The sequence below is a fragment of the Oncorhynchus gorbuscha genome, linkage group LG06, assembly GCF_021184085.1.
Source record: "Oncorhynchus gorbuscha isolate QuinsamMale2020 ecotype Even-year linkage group LG06, OgorEven_v1.0, whole genome shotgun sequence".
Lineage (NCBI taxonomy): Eukaryota > Metazoa > Chordata > Actinopteri > Salmoniformes > Salmonidae > Oncorhynchus > Oncorhynchus gorbuscha.
The window spans coordinates 1,988,576-2,011,725 of record NC_060178.1 but is presented as its reverse complement, the minus strand read 5'-3'; the positions used below and the strand labels follow the sequence as shown (position 1 = coordinate 2,011,725).

The 23,150-nt window shown below is 45.7% G+C and overlaps 1 protein-coding gene across 1 annotated transcript in view; it reads left to right on the top strand.

Annotated features, from left to right (window-relative positions):
• Positions 1–445: 445 nt before the first annotated feature.
• The window catches only part of stra6 (signaling receptor and transporter of retinol STRA6), a 163,848-nt gene continuing 141,143 nt past the window's right edge, over positions 446–23,150 (top strand). Inside the window, 1 exon segment of the mRNA XM_046352065.1 lies at positions 446–570. The gene's annotated coding sequence lies outside the window, so the exon portion shown is untranslated.

The window sequence follows — 23,150 nt, the reverse complement described above, 5'->3', positions numbered from 1 at the left end:
TCATTTGAAGGGGTGGCCACATACTTTTGGCCATACAGTGTACATTCCTTCGTCCTGCTGTACTTTCAACTGTTGTTAGCCTACATCCCAAACGACACCCTATTCCCTATGGGTCCTGGTCAAAAGTAGTGCGCTCAATAGGGAATAGGGTGTCATTTGGGACACAGGCGCTTGCCCAACGGCACAGAGCTAAGCTATTGTGTCCCACTACAAGAAGATCGGTCAAAGTCCCAAAGAGATTACTGGACCTTCTCAGGTTCAGATAACATCAAGGCTCCATCCCAAATGACACCCTATTCCTAATGTAGTGCACTACTTTTGATCAGAGCCCATAGGGTAAAGTAGTGCACTACACAACGACTAGTGTGTCGTTTTGGGACACCTCAGACTTATTGCTCTTGAAGGGGTTTTGTTTTGTGTATCTAATCATTGATTGGCTTTGCCATGTGGGAGTTGTTTGTCAGGCGTGGAGGATTTACCTCTTGGTCATATTAGGGATAATTATTTAATGCTGTCCAAACCAAGAGAACATCACAAGGGGGGAAGAGAGGGCCTCCAGGATATTAAAAGGTAATTTCATTGACTACACGATTCTATAGTAAACTTCATTCATTGCATTTTACTGTGTACAATGTCACAACTACAATATGGTTTCATATGCAAGGTTCAAATGATGTGTTTCTTTGGGACAAGGGCATGTCAGACATTTTATTTAATTCTAAGTGCAAATGGACTCTGAAAGTGTATCAATCAAAACTGCCTGTAATAAATCAGATATCATCCACTGCTACACAACTGTAGCCTATATTTAGATTAAATTCCAAGTGCAGGACTGTTATGAAAATGTGCCAACTTGATCTGATAAGAACAGTCTGTTAATGGCTCTTGGCCTCCTATCTCATGCAGACTGGCTACAAGCTTTTTGTGCAAAACCTATTTAGTTTTTTGATAGGCTTCCGTTATGGGAAATCGTTTTGGTAATTAAAAAACACAATTGGAGATATCAGTAGGATATAATTATAACTTATAAAATAATACATAATTGATCAAGTCTTTACCTTTCCCACGACTATAAAATGTTTGCTCTTATTTTCTTCCCAACGTGTGATTTGGTATGAGGCGCGCGCGGACCATCTCATTTACGCCTCTTTTACTTACTTGTTCTGTATTCAGACCTGATTTCGGGTGAGATAATGGGATTAACGTTTAAATTAGTCGCAACATGCCGCCGATGCTGTACTCCCGACGAGAAAATGCGCATCACAATTGAATGATTTCCATTTTTGTTAAATCATGCATGGCAGAGGCAGGCCTACTACAATTGAGATTACGAATCCATGTCATCAAAAAAAAAATACTCAAATTGCAACATGTCTCTACTTGTGTGGGAAAGAGGGATTCATGTGAAAGCCAGGGTTCTATTTCCCTCAGGCAGCAGGACAAAAATGGTTCCCTCACCTGGGTCGTGGACAGGAATGTGAGGCAGACAGGTGGCAAGCTGAAAGAGCCATTGTTACAGGAACGAGAGAGAGATCTGAGATCAAACCACAGGACACATCAAAGGCTCTGGAAGATGGTGTCTTTATCAAACATAATCCAGAATATTGTAGCGAACAGGAAGCAGGTCTCTGGCATGAAAGTCCAACACCCTACACCACTTGGTGGGAATTGTAATGTGGCTCATATAGCGAGGATCGCTATAGAGAGCAAAGAGAGAGAAAGCCTTTGATAATGAAACCCTTTCTCTGTTGGCCTGTCTGTACAAGCGTTAGTAATTATACAAAACGGGTTCAATTTAGTTTTCACTAATCTACAAAGGTAAATACCCTGACCATCGTGTTAATAATAACCAAATATGTAGTGAGATAGGCCTACATCTGAATACCAAATTTATGTTAACGATACATTATGCCGTTACAAAACGCTTTACATTTTATTTAGGGTGCTTTTCCAATTCAACTCTGAACATGTCTGTTTTAATGAGAGGACAGCTGTTTCTGTCCTCTGTCTCATCCACAAGATGGACGTCTGATCTCCTGTTTTAATGAGAGGACAGATGGACGTCTGATCTCCTGTTTTAATGAGAGGACAGATGGACATCTGATCTCCTGTTTTAATAAGAGGACAGATGGACGTCTGATCTCCTGTTTTAATGAGAGCACAGATGGACGTCTGATCTCCTGTTTTAATGAGAGGACAGATGGACGTCTGATCTCCTGTTTTAATGAGAGGACAGATGGACGTCTGATCTCCTGTTTTAATGAGAGGACAGATGGACGTCTGATCTCCTGTTTTAATGAGAGGACAGATGGAAGTCTGATCTCCTGTTTTAATGAGAGGACAGATGGACGTCTGATCTCCTGTTTTAATGAGAGGACAGATGGACATCTGATCTCCTGTTTTAATGAGAGGACAGATACACATCTCCTGTTTTAATGAGAGGACAGATGGACATCTGATCTCCTGTTTTAATGAGAGGACAGATACACATCTGATCTCCTGTTTTAATGAGAGGACAGCTGTTTCTGTCGCCTGTCTCATCCACAGTTGAAAAGCTTTGCTGTGTTAAACTGGGTGTCCCACTGACACCATGGAGACCAAGGAGGATGTTAAGGGGTTCCTAAGGGTTCACCAGAGACCCCGAGCAGGGGCCCTGACTGAGTGATGACGGTGGATATGAAGCCATTAGAAGGAGCATCTATCTTATAGACACTTCACTAGCCTTGAAGCCAAGCTGATACCAGGGTTAGGCTCTATTACAATCGGGGGAGGGAATTCAGGAAGATATTTCAATTTAAAATTCAGATGTTGATAAACTTTCTTAAAGAAGTCATTGAAAATCTATGCCCTTTTTTTTACAAATTATTGAATTGTTATTTGTGTTTACTTCCTGAATTGACCATTTTAATTAAGCCCAACCCTTGTTGATACAATAGTGCAATTGTGCCTGTCTGAATCCACAGCAGCACAGGGTCAATTTAAATCAGATTCCCTCTTATAGATAAAGCCTGGATCCTATTTAGTAGTATTGTGCCACATTGTCTTCAGGAGGTTTTTAACAGTGTGGCGTGTCTTCACTGCTATGAAAGGATGTTAGAAAAAAACCTGGGGTTTATTATGGATCCCTGTCAGGACCCGCTTATGAACCCGGGTCTCCGGAGTGAGAAACAGTCACTTAACCAACTGAGCCACGAATAGTTGGCAAAACCCAGAAGATGAGGCAGACACAGCAGTACTTGAGACGGTGTATTTAATGATGTAAAAAGTGAAGTTCTTCAGGAAAACATGTAACTCCACAACCTCAAAAGGAATTCCACAAGAACAAAGGTAATCCTCCAAGACAAAAAGGTAAATCTACAAGGTGGAAGGTAAAGCATAAAAAGCCTCAAAAAATATTCAAAAACAAACAAACAAGAACAAAAAACAGAATTCCACAAGAGAGTCCACCGGGATGAACAAGAGTTCTCAGAGTACTAGGGCTGGGTGCTAACATACAAACACAGAGCAAAGAACAGAGGAAAACAAAGGGTTTAAATACAATCAGGGGAAATGAGGCACAGGTGCAAATAATAATGGGGATCAAGGGAAAACAAAAGGTCAAAAGGCACAATGGGGGCATCTAAAAGTGAGGCCGACTGAGATGGCCGCCTCGCTTCGCGTTCCTAGGAAACTATGCAGTTTTTTGTTTTTTTTACGTGTTATTTCTTACATTAGTACCCCAGGTCATCTTAGGTTTCATTACATACAGTCGAGAAGAACTACTGAATATAAGATCAGCGTCAACTCACCATCAGTACGACCAAGAATATGTTTTCTGCGACGTGGATCCTGTGTTCTGCCTTACAGACAGGACATCGGAAAGGATCGCATGCAGCGACCCAAGGAAACGACTCCGAAAAAGAGGGAAACGCGGCGGTGTTCTGGTCAGACTCCGAAAAAGGGCACATCGCGCACCACTTCCCAGCATTCTTCTTGCCAATGTCCAGTCTCTCGACAACAAGGTTGATGAAATCCGAGCAAGGGTGGCATTCCAGAGGGACATCAGAGACTGCAATGTTCTCTGCTTTACGGAAACATGGCTTACTGGAAAGACGCTATCCAGGGCGGTGCAGCCAACGGGTTTCTCCACGCATCGCGCGGACAGAAACAAACATCTCTCTGGTAAGAAGAGTGGCGGGGGCGTATGCCTCATGACTAACGGGACATGGTGTGATGAAGGAAACATACAGGAACTCAAATCCTTCTGTTCACCTGATTTAGAATTCCTCACAATTAAATGTAGACTGCATTATCTTCCAAGTGAATTCTCTTCGATTATAATCACAGCCGTATATATCCCCCCCCAAGCAGACACATCGATGGCTCTGAACGAACTTTATTTAACTCTTTGCAAACTGGAAACCATTTATCCGGAGGCTGCATTCATTGTAGCTGGGGATTTTAACAAAGCCAATCTGAAAACAAGACTCCCTAAATTTTATCAGCATATCGATTGCGCAACCAGGGGTGGTAAAACCTTGGATCATTGTTACTCTAACTTCCGCGACGCATATAAGGCCCTGCCCCGCCCCCTTTCGGAAAAGCTGACCACGACTCCATTTTGCTGATCCCTGCCTACAGGCAGAAATTAAAACAAGAGGCTCCCACGCTGAGGTCTGTCCAACGCTGGTCAGACCAAGCTGACTCTACACTCCAAGACTGCTTCCATCACGTGGACTGGGACATGTTTCGTATTGCGTCAGATGGAAATATTGACGAATACGCTGATTTGGTGTGCGAGTGTCATGTTTGTCATTTATTATCTTGTCTTGTCCCTGTGCTTCCCATTCTATTCGTTTCCCTCTGCTGGTCTTATTAGGTTCTTTCCCTCTTTCTATCCCTCTCTCTCCCCCTCCCTCTCTCACTCTCTCGCTCTCTCTTCTCTCTATCGTTCCGTTCCTGCTCCCAGCTGTTCCTATTCCCCTAATCATCATTTAGTTTTCCCACACCTGTTCCCGATCCTTTTCCCTGATTAGAGTCCCTATTTCACTCCTTGTTTCCCGTACCTGCCCTGTCGGATCCTCATTTATAATTCACCGTGCTGTGTCAATGTTTTGCCCTGTCGTGTCGTGTTTCCCTCAGATGCTGCGTGGTGAGCAGGTGTCTGAGTCTGCTAGGTTCAAGTGCCTTCCCGAGGCAACCTGCAGTTCTCGATCAAGTCTCCAGTCTGTTCTTGTCTTTACGTGTAGTATTATGCTTTTTGTTTTGTAAAGTTTATTCTGGATTAAATACTCTGTTTTCGCCAAGTCGCTTTTGGGTCCTCATTCACCTGCATGACAGAAGGATCCGACCGAGTGGACCCAGCGACTACAGACGCTTAACACTGCCGTCGAGATCCAAGGAGCCATGCTCGGCAGACACGAGCAGGAATTGTCTGCTGCTCGCCATGCCGTGGAGAACCTGGCCGCTCAGGTTTCCGACCTCTCTGGACAGTTCCAGAGTCTTCGTCTCGTGCCACCTGTTACTTCCTGGCCTGCCGAGCCTCCAGAACCTAGGGTTAATAACCCACCTTGCTACTCCGGGCAGCCCACTGAGTGCCGCTCCTTTCTCACCCAGTGTGAGATTGTGTTCTCTCTCAACCCAACACATACTCTAGAGAGAGAGCTCGGGTTGCTTACGTCATTTCACTCCTTACTGGCCGGGCCCGAGAATGGGGCACAGCTATCTGGGAGGCAAGGGCTGATTGTTCTAACAATTACCAGAACTTTAAAGAGGAGATGATTCGGGTTTTTGACCGTTCAGTTTTTGGTGGGGAGGCTTCTAGGGTCCTGGCTTCCCTATGCCAAGGTGATCGATCCATAACGGATTACTCTATAGAGTTTCGTACTCTTGCTGCCTCTAGTGACTGGAACGAGCCGGCGCTGCTCGCTCGTTTTCTGGAGGGACTCCACACAGTGGTCAAAGATGAGATTCTCTCTCGGGAGGTTCCTTCCTGTGTGGACTCTTTGATTGCTCTCGCCATCCGCATAGAACGACGGGTAGATCTTCGTCACCAGGCTCGTGGAAGAGAGCTCGCATCAACGGTGTTTCCCTGCTCCGCATCGCAACCATCTCCCTCCTCTGGCTCTGAGACTGAGCCCATGCAGCTGGGAGGGATTCGCATCTCGACTAAGGAGAGGGAACGGAGGATCACCAACCGCCTGTGCCTCTATTGCGGCTTTGATGGACATTTTGTTAATTCATGTCCAGTAAGAGGCCAGAGCCCATCAGTAAGCGGAGGGCTACTGGTGAGCGCTACTACTCAGGTCTCTTCATCTAGATCTTGTACTACTATGTCGGTCCATCTACGCTGGACCGGTTCGGGTGCTACATGCAGTGCCTTGATTGACTCTGGGGCTGAGGGTTGTTTCATGGAGAAGCATGGGTTCAAACATAACATTCCTTTCAGACAGTTAGACAAGCCTACGCCCATGTTTGCCTTAGATGGTAGTCATCTTCCCAGTATCAAATTTGAGACACTACCTTTAACTCTCACAGTATCTGGTAACCACAGTGAGACTATTTCTTTTTTGATTTTCATTCACCTTTCACACCTGTTGTTTTGGGTCATCCCTGGCTAGTATGTCATAATCCTTCTATTAATTGGTCTTGTAATTCTATCCTATCCTGGAACGTATCTTGTCATGTGAAGTGCTTAATGTCTGCCATCCCTCCCATTTCTTCTGTCCCCACTTCTCAGGAGGAACCTGGCGATTTGACAGGAGTGCCGGAGGAATATCATGATCTGCGCACGGTCTTCAGTCGGTCCCGAGCCAACTCCCTTCCTCCTCACCGGTCGTATGATTGTAGTATTGATCTCCTTCCGGGGACCACTCCTCCTCGGGGTAGACTATACTCTCTGTCGGCTCCCGAACGTAAGGCTCTCGAGGATTATTTATCTGTGTCTCTTGACGCCGGTACCATAGTGCCTTCTTCCTCTCCGGCCGGGCGGGGTTCTTTTTGTTAAGAAGAAGGACGGTACTCTGCGCCCCTCGTGGATTATCGAGGCTGAATGACATAACGGTTAAGAATCGTTATCCGCTTCCCCTTATGTCATCAGCCTTCGAGATTCTGCAGGGAGCCAGGTGCTTTACTAAGTTGGACCTTCGTAACGCTTACCATCTCGTGCGCATCAGAGAGGGGGACGAGTGGAAACGGCGTTTAACACTCCGTTAGGGCATTTTGAGTACCGGGTTCTGCCGTTTGGTCTCGCCAATGCGCCAGCTGTTTTTCAGGCATTAGTTAATGATGTTCTGAGAGACATGCTGAACATCTTTGTTTTTGTCTATCTTGACGATATCCTGATTTTTTCACCATCACTCGAGATTCATGTTCAGCACGTTCGACGTGTTCTACAGCGCCTTTTAGAGAATTGTCTCTACGTAAAGGCTGAGAAGTGTTCTTTTCATGTCTCCTCCGTTACTTTTCTCGGTTCCGTTATTTCCGCTGAAGGCATTCAGATGGATTCCGCTAAGGTCCAAGCTGTCAGTGATTGGCCCGTTCCAAGGTCACGTGTCGTGTTGCAGCGCTTTTAGGTTTCGCTAATTTCTATCGGCGTTTCATTCAATTTCGGTCAAGTTGCTGCCCCTCTCACAGCTCTTACTTCTGTCAAGACGTGTTTTAAGTGGTCCGGTTCCGCCCAGGAGCTTTTGATCTTCTAAAAGAACGTTTTACGTCCGCTCCTATCCTCGTTACTCCTGACGTCACTAGACAATTCATTGTCGAGTTGAGCTTCAGAGGTAGGCGTGGGAGCCATTCTATCCCAGCGCTTCCAGTCTGACGATAAGGTTCATCCTTGCGCTTATTTTTCTCATCGCCTGTCGCCATCTGAGCGCAACTATGATGTGGGTAACCGTGAACTGCTCGCCATCCGCTTAGCCCTAGGCGAATGGCGACAGTGGTTGGAGGGGGGCGACCGTTCCTTTTGTCGTTTGGACAGACCATAAGAACCTTGAGTACATCCGTTCTGCCAAACGACTTAATGCCCGTCAAGCTCGTTGGGCGTTGTTTTTCGCTCGTTTCGAGTTTGTGATTTCTTACCGTCCGGGTAGCAAGAACACCAAGCCTGATGCCTTATCCCGTCTGTTTAGTTCTTCTGTGGCTTCTACTGATCCCGAGGGGATTCTTCCTTATGGGCGTGTTGTCGGGTTGACAGTCTGGGGAATTGAAAGACAGGTTAAGCAAGCACTCACGCACACTGCGTCGCCGCGCTTGTCCTAGTAACCTCCTTTTCGTCCCTGTTTCCACTCGTCTGGCTGTTCTTCAGTGGGCTCACTCTGCCAAGTTAGCTGGTCATCCCGGTGTTCGAGGCACTCTTGCGTCTATTCGCCAGCGATTTTGGTGGCCGACTCAGGAGCGTGACACGCGCCGTTTCGTGGCTGCTTGTTCGGACTGCGCGCAGACTAAGTCGGGTAACTCTCCTCCTGCCGGTCGTCTCAGACCGCTCCCCATTCCTTCTCGACCATGGTCTCACATCGCCCTAGACTTCATTACCGGTCTGCCTTTGTCTGCGGGGAAGACTGTGATTCTTACGGTTGTCGATAGGTTCTCTAAGGCGGCACATTTCATTCCCCTCGCTAAACTTCCTTCCGCTAAGGAGACGGCACAAATCATTATCGAGAATGTGTTCAGAATTCATGGCCTCCCGTTAGACGCCGTTTCAGACAGAGGCCCGCAATTCACGTCACAGTTTTGGAGGGAGTTCTGTCGTTTGATTGGTGCGTCCGTCAGTCTCTCTTCCGGGTTTCATCCCCAGTCTAACGGTCAAGCAGAGAGGGCCAATCAGACGATTGGTGCATACTACGCAGCCTTTCTTTCAGAAACCCTGCGTCTTGGGCAGAACAGCTCCCTGGGCAGAAAACAACTCGCTTCCTTCTCTGCTACCGGGTTATCTCCGTTTCAGAGTAGTCTGGGTTACCAGCCTCCTCTATTCTCTTCCCAGCTTGCCGAGTCCAGCGTTCCCTCCGCTCAAGCGTTTGTCCAACGTTGTGAGCGCACCTGGAGGAGGGTGAGGTCTGCACTTTGCCGCTACAGGGCACAGACTGTGAGAGCCGCCAATAAACGCAGGATTAAGAGTCCTAGGTATTGTTGCGGCCAGAGAGTGTGGCTTTCCACTCGCAACCTTCCTCTTACGACAGCTTCTCGTAAGTTGACTCCGCGGTTCATTGGTCCGTTCCGTGTCTCCCAGGTCGTCAATCCTGTCGCTGTGCGACTCATCTCTTCGTCGCGTCCATCCTGTCTTCCATGTCTCCTGTGTTAAGCCCTTTCTTCGCACCCCCGTTCGTCTTCCCTCCCCCTCCCGTCCTTGTCGAGAGCGCACCTATTTACAAGGTACATAAGATCATGGACATGCGTTCTCGGGGACGGGGTCACCAATACTTAGTGGATTGGGAGGGTTACGGTCCTGAGGAGAGGAGTTGGGTTCCGTCTCGGGACGTGCTGGACCGTTCACTCATTGATGATTTCCTCCGTTGCCGCCAGGATTCCTCCTCAGTGCGCCAGGAGGCGCTCGGTGAGTGGGGGGTACTGTCATGTTTGTCATTTATTATCTTGTCTTGTCCCTGTGCTTCCCATTCTATTCGTTTCCCTCTGCTGGTCTTATTAGGTTCTTTCCCTCTTTCTATCCCTCTCTCTCCCCCTCCCTCTCTCACTCTCTCGCTCTCTCTTCTCTCTATCGTTCCGTTCCTGCTCCCAGCTGTTCCTATTCCCCTAATCATCATTTAGTCTTCCCACACCTGTTCCCGATCCTTTTCCCTGATTAGAGTCCCTATTTCACTCCTTGTTTCCCGTACCTGCCCTGTCGGATCCTCATTTATAATTCACCGTGCTGTGTCAATGTTTTGCCCTGTCGTGTCGTGTTTCCCTCAGATGCTGCGTGGTGAGCAGGTGTCTGAGTCTGCTAGGTTCAAGTGCCTTCCCGAGGCAACCTGCAGTTCTCGATCAAGTCTCCAGTCTGTTCTTGTCTTTACGTGTAGTATTATGCTTTTTGTTTTGTAAAGTTTATTCTGGATTAAATACTCTGTTTTCGCCAAGTCGCTTTTGGGTCCTCATTCACCTGCATGACAGCGAGTTCATTAGAACGTGCGTTGAAGATGTCGTTCCCATAGCAACGATAAAAACATTCCCTAACCAGAAACCGTGGATTGATGGCAGCATTCGCGTGAAACTGAAAGCGCGAACCACTGCTTTTAATCAGGGCAAGGTGTCTGGCAACATGACTGAATACAAACAGTGCAGCTATTCCCTCCGCAAGGCTATTAAACAAGCTAAGCGTCAGTACAGAGACAAAGTGGAATCTCAATTCAATGGCTCAGACACAAGAGGCATGTGGCAGGGTCTACAGTCAATCACGGACTACAAGATGAAATCCAGCCCAGTCACGGACCAGGATGTCTTGCTCCCAGGCAGACTAAATAACTTTTTTGCCCGCTTTGAGGACAATACAGTGCCACTGACACGGCCTGCAACGGAAACATGCGGTCTCTCCTTCACTGCAGCCGAGGTGAGTAAGACATTTAAACGTGTTAACCCTCGCAAGGCTGCAGGCCCAGACGGCATCCCCAGCCGCGCCCTCAGAGCATGCGCAGACCAGCTGGCCGGTGTGTTTACGGACATATTCAATCAATCCCTATACCAGTCTGCTGTTCCCACATGCTCCAAGAGGGCCACCATTGTTCCTGTTCCCAAGAAAGCTAAGGTAACTGAGCTAAACGACTACCGCCCCGTAGCACTCACTTCCGTCATCATGAAGTGCTTTGAGAGACTAGTCAAGGACCATATCACCTCCACCCTACCTGACACCCTAGACCCACTCCAATTTGCTTACCGCCCAAATAGGTCCACAGACGATGCAATCTCAACCACACTGCACACTGCCCTAACCCACCTGGACAAGAGGAATACCTATGTGAGAATGCTGTTCATCGACTACAGCTCGGCATTCAACACCATAGTACCCTCCAAGCTCGTCATCAAGCTCGAGACCCTGGGTCTCTGTGCAACTGGGTACTGGACTTCCTGACAGGCCGCCCCAGGTGGTGAGGGTAGGCAACAACATCTCCTCCCCGCTGATCCTCAACACGGGGCCCCACAAGGGTGCGTTCTGAGCCCTCTCCTGTACTCCCTGTTCACCCACGACTGCGTGGCCACGCACGCCTCCAACTCAATCATCAAGTTTGCGGATCGACACAACAGTGGTAGGCTTGATTACCAACAACGGAGACGGCCTACAGGGAGGAGGTGAGGGCCCTCGGAGTGTGGTGTCAGGAAAATAACCTCACACTCAACGTCAACAAAACTAAGGAGATGATTGTGGACTTCAGGAAACAGCAGAGGGAACACCCCCCTATCCACATCGATGGAACAGTAGTGGAGAGGGTAGCTAGTTTTAAGTTCCTCGGCATACACATCACAGACAAACTGAATTGGTCCACTCACACTGACAGCGTCATGAAGAAGGCGCAGCAGCGCCTATTCAACCTCAGGAGGCTGAAGAAATTTGGCTTGTCACCAAAACCACTCACAAACTTCTACAGATGCACAATCGAGAGCATCCTGGCGGGCTGTATCACCGCCTGGTACGGCAACTGCTTCGCCCTCAACCGTAATGCTCTCCAGAGGGTAGTGAGGACTGCAAAAACGCATCACCGGGGGCAAACTACCTACCCTCCAGGACACCTACACCACCCGTTGTTACAGGAAGGCCATAAAGATCATCAAGGACATCAACCACCCGAACCACTGCCTGTTCACCCCGCTATCATCCAGAAGGCGAGGTCAGTACAGGTGCATCAAAGCTGGGACCGAAAGACTGAAAAACAGCTTCTATCTCAAGGCCATCAGACTGTTAAACAGCCACCACTAACATTGAGTGGCTGCTGCCAACACACTGTCATTGACACTGACCCAACTCCAGCCATTTTAATAATGGGAATTGATGGGAAATTATGTAAATATATCACTAGCCACTTTAAACAATGCTACCTTATATAATGTTACTTACCCTACATTATTCATCTCATATGCATATGTATATACTGTACTCTACATCATCGACTGCATCCTTATGTAACACATGTATCACTAGCCACTTTAACTATGCCACTTTGTTTACTTTGTCTACACACTCATCTCATATGTATATACTGTACTCGATACCATCTACTGTATGCTGCTCTGTACCATCACTCATTCATATATCCTTATGTACATGTTCCTTATCCCCTTACACTGTGTATAAGACAGTAGTTTTGGAATTGTTAGTTAGATTACTTGTTGGTTATCACTGCATTGTCGGAACTAGAAGCACAAGCATTTCGCTACACTCGCATTTAACATCTGCTAACCATGTGTATGTGACAAATAAAATTTGATTTGATTTGATTTGTTTTGATTTAGTGACCAAAAACCGGAACAACCCTGGTCAAATCCTGACAAGGCAGCAGCTACTCTTCCTGGGGTTTATTATGGATCCCCATTAGTTCCTGCCAAGGCAGCAGCTACTCTTCCTGGGGTTTATTATGGATCCCCATTAGTTCCTGCCAAGGCAGCAGCTACTCTTCCTGGGGTTTATTATGGATCCCCATTAGTACCTGCCAAGGCAGCAGCTACTCTTCCTGGGGTTTATTATGGATCCCCATTGGTTCCTGCCAAGGCAGCAGCTACTCTTCCTGGGGTTTATTATGGATCCCAATTAGTTCCTGCCAAGGCAGCAGCTACTCTTCCTGGGGTTTATTATGGATCCCCATTAGTTCCTGCCAAGGCAGCAGCTACTCTTCCTGGGGTTTATTATGGATCCCCATTAGTTCCTGTCAAGGCAGCAGCTACTCTTCCTGGGGTTTATTATGGATCCCCATTAGTTCCTGCCAAGGCAGCAGCTACTCTCCCTGGGGTCCAGCAAAATTAAGGCAGTTTATACAATTTTTTAAAAAATACAATAGATTGACAACAGATTTAACAACATATTACTTGTCTGCCCTCAGGCCCATACTCTACCCCAAAATATCTACAACTCAAAATCCATGTGTACATGTGTGTTTAGTGTGTATATGTTCATGTGTGTATGCATGTGTCTGGGCCTATTGTAACGGTTTGTGTTGCTTCACAGTCCCCGCTGTTCCATAAGGTGTGTTTTTATCTGTTTTTTAAATCTGATTCTACTGCTGCATCAGTTACCTGATGTGGAATAGAGTTCCATCCAGTCATGGCTCTATGTAGTACTGTGGAATAGAGTTCCATGTAGTCATGGTTCTATGTAGTACTGTGGAATAGAGTTCCATGTAGTCATGGTTCTATGTAGTACTGTGGAATAGAGTTCCATGTAGTCATGGCTCTATGTAGTACTGTGGAATAGAGTTCCATGTAGTCATGGTTCTATGTAGTACTGTGGAATAGAGTTCCATGTAGTCATGGCTCTATGTAGTACTGTGGAATAGAGTTCATGTAGTCATGGCTCTATGTAGTACTGTGGAAAAGAGTTCCATGTAGTCATGGCTCTATGTAGTACTGTGGAATAGAGTTCCATGTAGTCATGGCTCTATGTAGTACTGTGGAATAGAGTTACATGTAGGCATGGCTCTATGTAGTACTGTGGAATAGAGTTCCATGTAGTCATGGCTCTATGTAGTACTGTGGAATAGAGTTCCATGTAGGCATGGCTCTATGTAGTACTGTGGAATAGAGTTCCATGTAGTCATGGCTCTATCTAGTACTGTGGAATAGAGTTCCATGTAGTCATGGCTCTATGTAGCACTGTGGAATAGAGTTCCATGTCGGCATGGCTCTATGTAGTACTGTGGACTAGAGTTCCATGTAGTCATGGCTCTATGTAGTACTGTGGAATAGACTTCCATGTAGTCATGGCTCTAGTCGCTCTGGATAAGAGCGTCTGCTAAATGACTTAAATGTAAATGTAATGTAGTACTGTGGAATAGACTTCCATGTAGTCATGGCTCTATGTAGTACTGTGGAATAGAGTTCCATGTAGTCATGGCTCTATGTAGTACTGTGGAATAGAGTTCCATGTAGTCATGGCTCTATGTAGTACTGTGCACCTTCCGTAGTCTGTTCTGGACTTGGGGACTGTGAAGAGACCTCTGGTGGCATGTCTTGTGGGGTATGTTGGGTGTCTGAGCTGTGTGTTAGTAGTTTAAACAGACCTCTGGTGGTATGTCTTGTGGGGTATGTTGGGTGTCTGAGCTGTGTGCCAGTAGTTCAAACAGACAGCTCAGTGATAACCTCTTTGTAGCATCTGACCACACGTCTGAACAGTAGTCCAGCTGCAACAAAACTAGGGCCTGTTGGACCTGCCTTGTTGATAGTGATGTAGAGATTACTGCTGTAGGTTACTGTAGAGATTACTGCTGTAGGTTACTGTTGAGATTACTGCTGTAGGTTACTGTTGAGATTACTGCTGTAGGTTACTGTTGAGATTTCTGCTGTAGTTTACTGTTGAGATTACTGTTGTAGGTTACTGTAGAGATTACTGCTGTAGGTTACTGTAGAGATTACTGTTGTAGGTTACTGTAGAGATTACTGCTGTAGGTTACTGTAGAGATTACTGCTGTAGGTTACTGTTGAGATTACTGCTGTAGGTTACTGTAGAGATTACTGCTGTAGGTTACTGTTGAGATTACTGTTGTAGGTTACTGTAGAGATTACTGCTGTAGGTTACTGTAGAGATTACTGCTGTAGGTTACTGTTGAGATTACTGCTGTAGGTTACTGTAGAGATTACTGCTGTAGGTTACTGTAGAGATTACTGGTGTAGGTTACTGTAGAGATTACTGCTGTAGGTTACTGTTGAGATTAATGATGTAGGTTACTGTAGAGATTACTGCTGTAGGTTACTGTTGAGATTACTGCTGTAGGTTACTGTAGAGATTACTGTTGTAGGTTACTGTAGAGATTACTGCTGTAGGTTACTGTTGAGATTACTGCTGTAGGTTACTGTAGAGATTACTGCTGTAGGTTACTGTAGAGATTACTGGTGTAGGTTACTGTAGAGATTACTGCTGTAGGTTACTGTTGAGATTAATGATGTAGGTTACTGTTGAGATTACTGCTGTAGGTTACTGTAGAGATTACTGCTGTAGGTTACTGTTGAGATTAATGATGTAGGTTACTGTAGAGATTACTGCTGTAGGTTACTGTTGAGATTAATGATGTAGGTTACTGTAGAGATTACTGTTGTAGGTTACTGTTGAGATTAATGTTGTAGGTTACTGTAGAGATTACTGTTGTAGGTTACTGTTGACATTAATGTTGTAGGTTACTGTAGAGATTACTGTTGTAGGTTACTGTTGAGATTAATGATGTAGGTTACTGTAGATATTACTGTTGTAGGTTACTGTAGATATTACTGTTGTAGGTTACTGTAGATATTACTGCTGTAGGTTACTGTTGAGATTAATGCTGTAGGTTACTGTTGAGATTACTGGTTACTGTTGAGATTACTGCTGTAGGTTACTGTAGAGATTACTGCTGTAGGTTACTGTTGAGATTACTGCTGTAGGTTACTGTAGAGATTACTGCTGTAGGTTACTGTAGAGATTACTGCTGTAGGTTACTGTTTTTTTTCATTTTTTTCACCTTTATTTAACCAGGTAGGCTAGTTGAGAACACCTTTATTTAACCAGGTAGGCTAGTTGAGAACACCTTTATTTAACCAGGTAGGCTAGTTGAGAACACCTTTATTTAACCAGGTAGGCTAGTTGAGAACACCTTTATTTAACCAGGTAGGCTAGTTGAGAACAAGTTCTCATTTGCAACTGCGACCTGGCCAAGATAAAGCATAGCAGTGTGAACAGACAACACAGAGTTACACATGGAATAAACAATTAACAAGTCAATAACACAGTAGAAAAAAATGGGCAGTCTATATACAATGTGTGCAAAAGGCATGAGGAGGTAGGCGAATAATACAGTTTTGCAGATTAACACTGGAGTGATAAATGATCAGATGGTCATGTACAGGTGGAGATATTGGTGTGCAAAAGAGCAGAAAAATAAATAAATAAAAACAGTATAAAAAACAGTATGGGAATGAGGTAGGTGAAAATGGGTGGGCTATTTTCCTATAGACTATGTACAGCTGCAGCGATCGGTTAGCTGCTCGGATAGCTGATGTTTGAAGTTGGTGAGGGAGATAAAAGTCTCCAACTTCAGCGATTTTTGCAATTCGTTCCAGTCACAGGCAGCAGAGTACTGGAACGAAAGGCGGCCAAATGATGTGTTGGCTTTAGGGATGATCAGTGAGATACACCTGCTGGAGCGCGTGCTACGGATGGGTGTTGCCATCGTGACCAGTGAACTGAGATAAGGCGGAGTTTTACCTAGCATGGACTTGTAGATGACCTGGAGCCAGTGGGTCTGGCGACGAATATGTAGTGAGGGCCAGCCGACTAGAGCATACAAGTCGCAGTGGTGGGTGGTATAAGGTGCTTTAGTGACAAAACGGATGGCACTGTGATAGACTGCATCCAGTTTGCTGAGTAGAGTGTTGGAAGCCATTTTGTAGATGACATCGCCGAAGTCGAGGATCGGTAGGATAGTCAGTTTTACTAGGGTAAGCTTGGCAGCGTGAGTGAAGGAGGCTTTGTTGCGGAATAGAAAGCCGACTCTTGATTTGATTTTCGATTGGAGATTTTTGATGTGGGTCTGGAAGGAGAGTTTGCAGTCTAGCCAGACACCTAGGTACTTATAGATGTCCACATATTCAAGGTCGGAACCATCCAGGGTGGTGATGCTAGTCGGGCATGCGGGTGCAGGCAGCGATCGGTTGAAAAGCATGCATTTGGTTTTACTCGCGTTTAAGAGCAGTTGGAGGCCACGGAAGGAGTGCTGTATGGCATTGAAGCTCGTTTGGAGGTTAGATAGCACAGTGTCCAATGACGGGCCGAAAGTATATAGAATGGTGTCGTCTGCGTAGAGGTGGATCAGGGAATCGCCCGCAGCAAGAGCAACATCATTGATATACACAGAGAAAAGAGTCGGCCCGAGAATTGAACCCTGTGGCACCCCCACAGAGACTGCCAGAGGACCGGACAGCATGCCCTCCGATTTGACACACTGAACTCTGTCTGCAAAGTAATTGGTGAACCAGGCAAGGCAGTCATCCGAAAAACCGAGGCTGTTGAGTCTGCCGATAAGAATATGGTGATTGACAGAGTCGAAAGCCTTGGCGAGGTCGATGAAGACGGCTGCACAGTACTGTCTTTTATCGATGGCGGTTATGATATCGTTTAGTATCTTGAGTGTGGCTGAGGTGCACCCGTGACCGGCTCGGAAACCAGATTGCACAGCGGAGGAGGTACGGTGGGATTCGAGATGGTCAGTGACCTGTTTGTTGACTTGGCTTTCGAAGACCTTAGATAGGCAGGGCAGGATGGATATAGGTCTGTAACAGTTTGGGTCCAGGGTGTCTCCCCCTTTGAAGAGGGGGATGACTGCGGCAGCTTTCCATTCCTTGGGGATCTCAGACGATACTGTAGAGATTACTGCTATAGACATTACATTTACATTTACATTTAAGTCATTTAGCAGACGCTCTTATCCAGAGCGACTTACAAATTGGTGCATTCACCTTATGACATCCAGTGGAACAGTCACTTTACAATAGTGCATCTAAATCTTAAAGGGGGGGGTGAGAGGGATTACTTATCCTATCCTAGGTATTCCTTAAAGAGGTGGGGTTTCAGGTGTCTCCGGAAGGTGGTGATTGACTCCGCTGTCCTGGCGTCGTGAGGGAGTTTGTTCCACCATTGGGGGGCCAGAGCAGCGAACAGTTTTGACTGGGCTGAGCGGGAGCTGTACTTCCTTAGTGGTAGGGAGGCGAGCAGGCCTAGGTTACTGTTGAGATTACTGCTGTAGGTTACTGTAGAGATTACTGCTGTAGGTTACTGTTGAGATTAATGCTGTAGGTTACTGTAGAGATTACTGGTGTAGGTTACTGTAGAGATTACTGCTGTAGGTTACTGTAGAGATTACTGCTGTAGGTTACTTTTGAGATTACTGCTGTAGGTTACTGTTGAGATTACTGGTTACTGTTGAGATTACTGCTGTAGGTTACTGTAGAGATTACTGCTGTAGGTTACTGTTGAGATTACTGGTTACTGTTGAGATTACTGCTGTAGGTTATTGTAGAGATTACTGCTGTAGGTTACTGTAGAGATTACTGCTATATGTTACTGTTGAGATTACTGCTGTAGTTTACTGTAGAGATTACTGCTGTAGGTTACTGTTGAGATTACTGCTGTAGGTTACTGTTGAGATTACTGCTGTAGGTTACTGTTGAGATTACTGCTGTAGGTTACTGTTGAGATTACTGCTGTAGTTTACTGTAGAGATTACTGCTGTAGGTTACTGTTGAGATTACTGCTGTAGGTTACTGTTGAGATTACTGCTGTAGGTTACTGTTGAGATTTCTGCTGTAGGTTACTGTAGAGATTACTGCTGTAGGTTACTGTTGAGATTACTGCTGTAGGTTACTGTTGAGATTACTGCTGTAGGTTACTGTTGAGATTACTGCTGTAGGTTACTGTTGAGATTACTGCTGTAGGTTACTGTTGAGATTACTGCTGTAGGTTACTGTTGAGATTACTGCTGTAGGTTACTGTTGAAATTTCTGCTGTAGGTTACTGTAGAGATTACTGCTGTAGGTTACTGTTGAGATTACTGCTGTAGGTTACTGTTGAGATTACTGCTGTAGGTTACTGTTGAGATTTCTGCTGTAGGTTACTGTAGAGATTACTTTCATACAAAAGTCTCAAAGTATCTGAAATGTATATTGTTGTCATGATGTTCTTCCTGTAACCTAAAACAGTTCTGATTCCACTAGCAGGGGTTTGTTAGCGTTCCAGATATATAATATGCCATTTACCAGACACTTTTATCCAGAGTCTTGCGTACATGTGGTCCTGGAAATCAAACCCACTACCCTGGTATTGCAAGAGCCGTGCTCTACCAACTGGGTTACAGAGGACCAAAGATGGCTGGAGATGTAACCCACTACCCTGGTATTGCAAGAGCCGTGCTCTACCAACTGGGTTACAGAGGACCAAAGATGGCTGGAGATGTAACCCACTACCCTGGTATTGCAAGAGCCGTGCTCTACCAACTGGGTTACAGAGGACCAAAGATGGCTGGAGATGTAACCCACTACCCTGGTATTGCAAGAGCCGTGCTCTACCAACTGGGTTACAGAGGACCAAAGATGGCTGGAGATGTAACCCACTACCCTGGTATTGCAAGAGCCGTGCTCTACCAACTGGGTTACAGAGGACCAAAGATGGCTGGAGATGTAACCCACTACCCTGGTATTGCAAGAGCTGCTCTACCAACTGGGTTACAGAGGACCAAAGATGGCTGGAGATGTAACCCACTACCCTGGTATTGCAAGAGCCGTGCTCTACCAACTGGGTTACAGAGGACCAAAGATGGCTGGAGATGTAACCCACTACCCTGGTATTGCAAGAGCCGTGCTCTACCAACTGGGTTACAGAGGACCAAAGATGGCTGGAGATGTAACCCACTACCCTGGTATTGCAAGAGCCGTGCTCTACCAACTGGGTTACAGAGGACCAAAGATGGCTGGAGATGTAACCCACTACCCTGGTATTGCAAGAGCCGTGCTCTACCAACTGGGTTACAGAGGACCAAAGATGGCTGGAGATGTAACCCACTACCCTGGTATTGCAAGAGCCGTGCTCTACCAACTGGGTTACAGAGGACCAAAGATGGCTGGAGATGTAACCCACTACCCTGGTATTGCAAGAGCCGTGCTCTACCAACTGGGTTACAGAGGACCAAAGATGGCTGGAGATGTAACCCACTACCCTGGTATTGCAAGAGCCGTGCTCTACCAACTGGGTTACAGAGGACCAAAGATGGCTGGAGGCTAAAACATAACGTTCATGTTTGGATTGTTAAGGAAGGATTTGTCAAGGATCAGTGATCCAATCACTTCTATTTTGTCAAGGATCATGTCTCTGTTTCTGGTTCTTTATTTCAAAGGACATGTTGAAGTTAGTAGTAAGTAGTTACTCTACACACACACACACACGCACGCACACACACACACACACACACACACACACACACACACACACACACACACACACACACACACACACACACACACACACACACACACACACACACACACACACACACACACACACACACACACACACACACACACACACACACACACACACACACACACACACCTGATAGCTGTCTGGCGTGATCAGGCCGGCATCCCTCTGATGTCATTCCAAGGCTTCATTCTTTGTTCAGCGACCTCTTTATTTGTCAGGCCTGTCTTTTCTTTGTTCAGGAGCTTATTTGGCCCCCTAGTCCAGACACTGGTGGCATCCCAAATGGCATCCTACCCCATATAGACTGCACTATTATTTACCAGAGCACTATGGGCCCTGTAGGGACTAGGGTGCCATGTGGGACACAGCCTATGTTTTCTCAGGAGTGTTAGTACTTAGTAGGAGTGTTTTTCTTTTCAGTCGTTGACTGTAATCCTGTAATGAGTGAACCCCTGACGCGGAGATTGGGTTGCAAAACCAACCAGCATAGACTCAACACACACACACACACACACACACACACACACACACACACACACACACACACACACACACACACACACACACACACACACACACACACACACACACACACACACACACACACACACACACACACACACACACACACACACACACACACACACACACACACACACGGCGGAGACACACACACAGGAGGTAGGTAGTGCCACTAAGTGTTACAATAGCTCCAGTACCCAACCGTAGGTCTCTAGTTCTGACACTGGTTCAGAAACAAACACACTGTTCTACATTCTACTCCATTCAACCTTTTCTGTCGCACCAGGGCCTGCGTTCGTTAGGCACCAAATGGAAGAAAATGAACTGAAACAGGGAGGCACTAATTGGACATTATTCCAATAAGAATATAACGTCTGACTGTTCAGTAAGAACTGATTTTCATTTTCTGTTGCAAGGCGTTTTGGCTTTTTCTGTTGCCTAGTTACACACGACCTATGACCTATGACAGCGTTGCTTTGTTGGCTCCTCCCCAAAATAAATGCTCTTGTCTTTTCCTACGACTACTGACGTTTTAGTAGTTTCAGAACTATTCAACCTTGGGTAAATACTTTGTTGAGGGAAATATTCCCTTCAGAGGTTTTCAACCGAGGGTATAGTTTGTTGAGGGAAATATTCCCTTCAGAGGTTTTCAACCGAGGGTATACTTTGTTGAGGGAAATATTCCCTTCAGAGGTTTTCAACCGAGGGTATACTTTGTTGAGGGAAATATTCCCTTCAGAGGTTTTCAACCGAGGGTATACTTTGTTGAGGGAAATATTCCCTTCAGAGGTTTTCAACCGAGGGTATACTTTGTTGAGGGAAATATTCCCTTCAGAGGTTTTCAACCGAGGGTATAGTTTGTTGAGGGAAATATTCCCTTCAGAGGTTTTCAACCGAGGGTATAGTTTGTTGAGGGAAATATGTTGTTGTCTCACCTACCTATCTTAAGATGAATCCATTGTTTCAGAGGTATTCAACTGGAGGGAATCAGTCAAAAAAATACATAAATAATGTAAAGTGGAATAAAATGTATTTAAATGTTTTAATGAATATCACAAGCAACAACAGAATAAACACATTTTTAATTACATACCTTTAGTAGAAAAGAGGGGGATATCTTCCTTCTAATGATTTATCCACTTCTAATTGGAGCCAATTACACTCACTGGAGTAGCCTGAAGAACCAACTGTCACGCCCTGACCTCAGAGAGCCTTTTATTCTCTAATTTGGTTAGGTCTGGGTGTGACTAGGGTGGGTAAATCTAGTTTTTGTATTTCTATGTTGGCCTGGTATGGTTCCCAATCAGAGGCAGCTGTCTATCGTTGTCTCTGATTGGGGATCATATTTAGACAGCCTTTTCCCACTGGGTTTTTTTGTGGGATCTTGTTTTTGGTTAGTTGCCATAGTTTCACGTTTCGTTTGTGCTTTATTGTTTTTTTTGTGCCGGTTCAGTGAATAAATATGTTGAACCACGCTGCACTTTGGTCCGACAATCCTTACAACGACATTCGTGACGTTGAATTCACAAACAGTGAAACCCAGGCTACCTAAGTATGATTCTCAATCAGAGACAACTAACGACACCTGCCTCTGATTGAGAACCATACTAAGCCGAACACAGAAAAACAACCTAGAAACACAAAACACCCAACTCACGTCCTGACCAACAAAAACAAACAAATAACACAAGAAATAGGGTCTGAACGTGACAGACAATATATACACAGGAAAGTCGAATTACGTCAACTTTTCAAACTTCTAGTGCTGCTTTCAGATTTCTACCACGTGTGCATTTATTTTCATTTTGTCGGCTTCAAGTGATAGAGATCTGAACTCATAAACAGCGCTTTGAAAAGTTGACGGAATTATACTTTATACTTTAGTAAAGTCATAGCGTCTATATACAGCATATTTTAAAGACACGTGATGGAAACAGGAAGTGTTGGTACATTTTTTATAAGTGTCAACAGGCAACTTTTTGTGTTGTGTTGGTAAGATGAAGTATGTGTCAAATTGTGATGGAAACGATTTCTTGCGGAATTGTTGATATTCATATTGTGGGACATCTTGATGATGATGTAACGATGTACGCTGAGAGTCGGGAAGCAAGTTCAGGGAGGGAGTGTTTTAATAAATAATCGCAACGTAATGCAAAACAAGAAACACGAACAGACATGACACTGAAACAGAAACAACGCGGGGGAACCAAAGGGACATCATGTAGGGAAGGTAATCAGGGAAGTGATGATGACGAGCAGGTGCACGTAACGATGGTGACAGGTGACCTAGAGGCCAGAGAGGGAACACACATGACAGTACCCCTTCCCAGACGAGCGGCTCCTAACCGCAGGACGCTGACCAAAATGACGATCCCGGGGATCAGGAGCGGAACGGTCACACCTGCTGATGCGTGTGAACCTGTCGCCGGCATGGATGCTGGAACCTGACAGACTGGGAGCCTGGCGATCCGACTGAGGCACCAGTGGACACAGGGGAGCCTGACGAGCCAGTGGA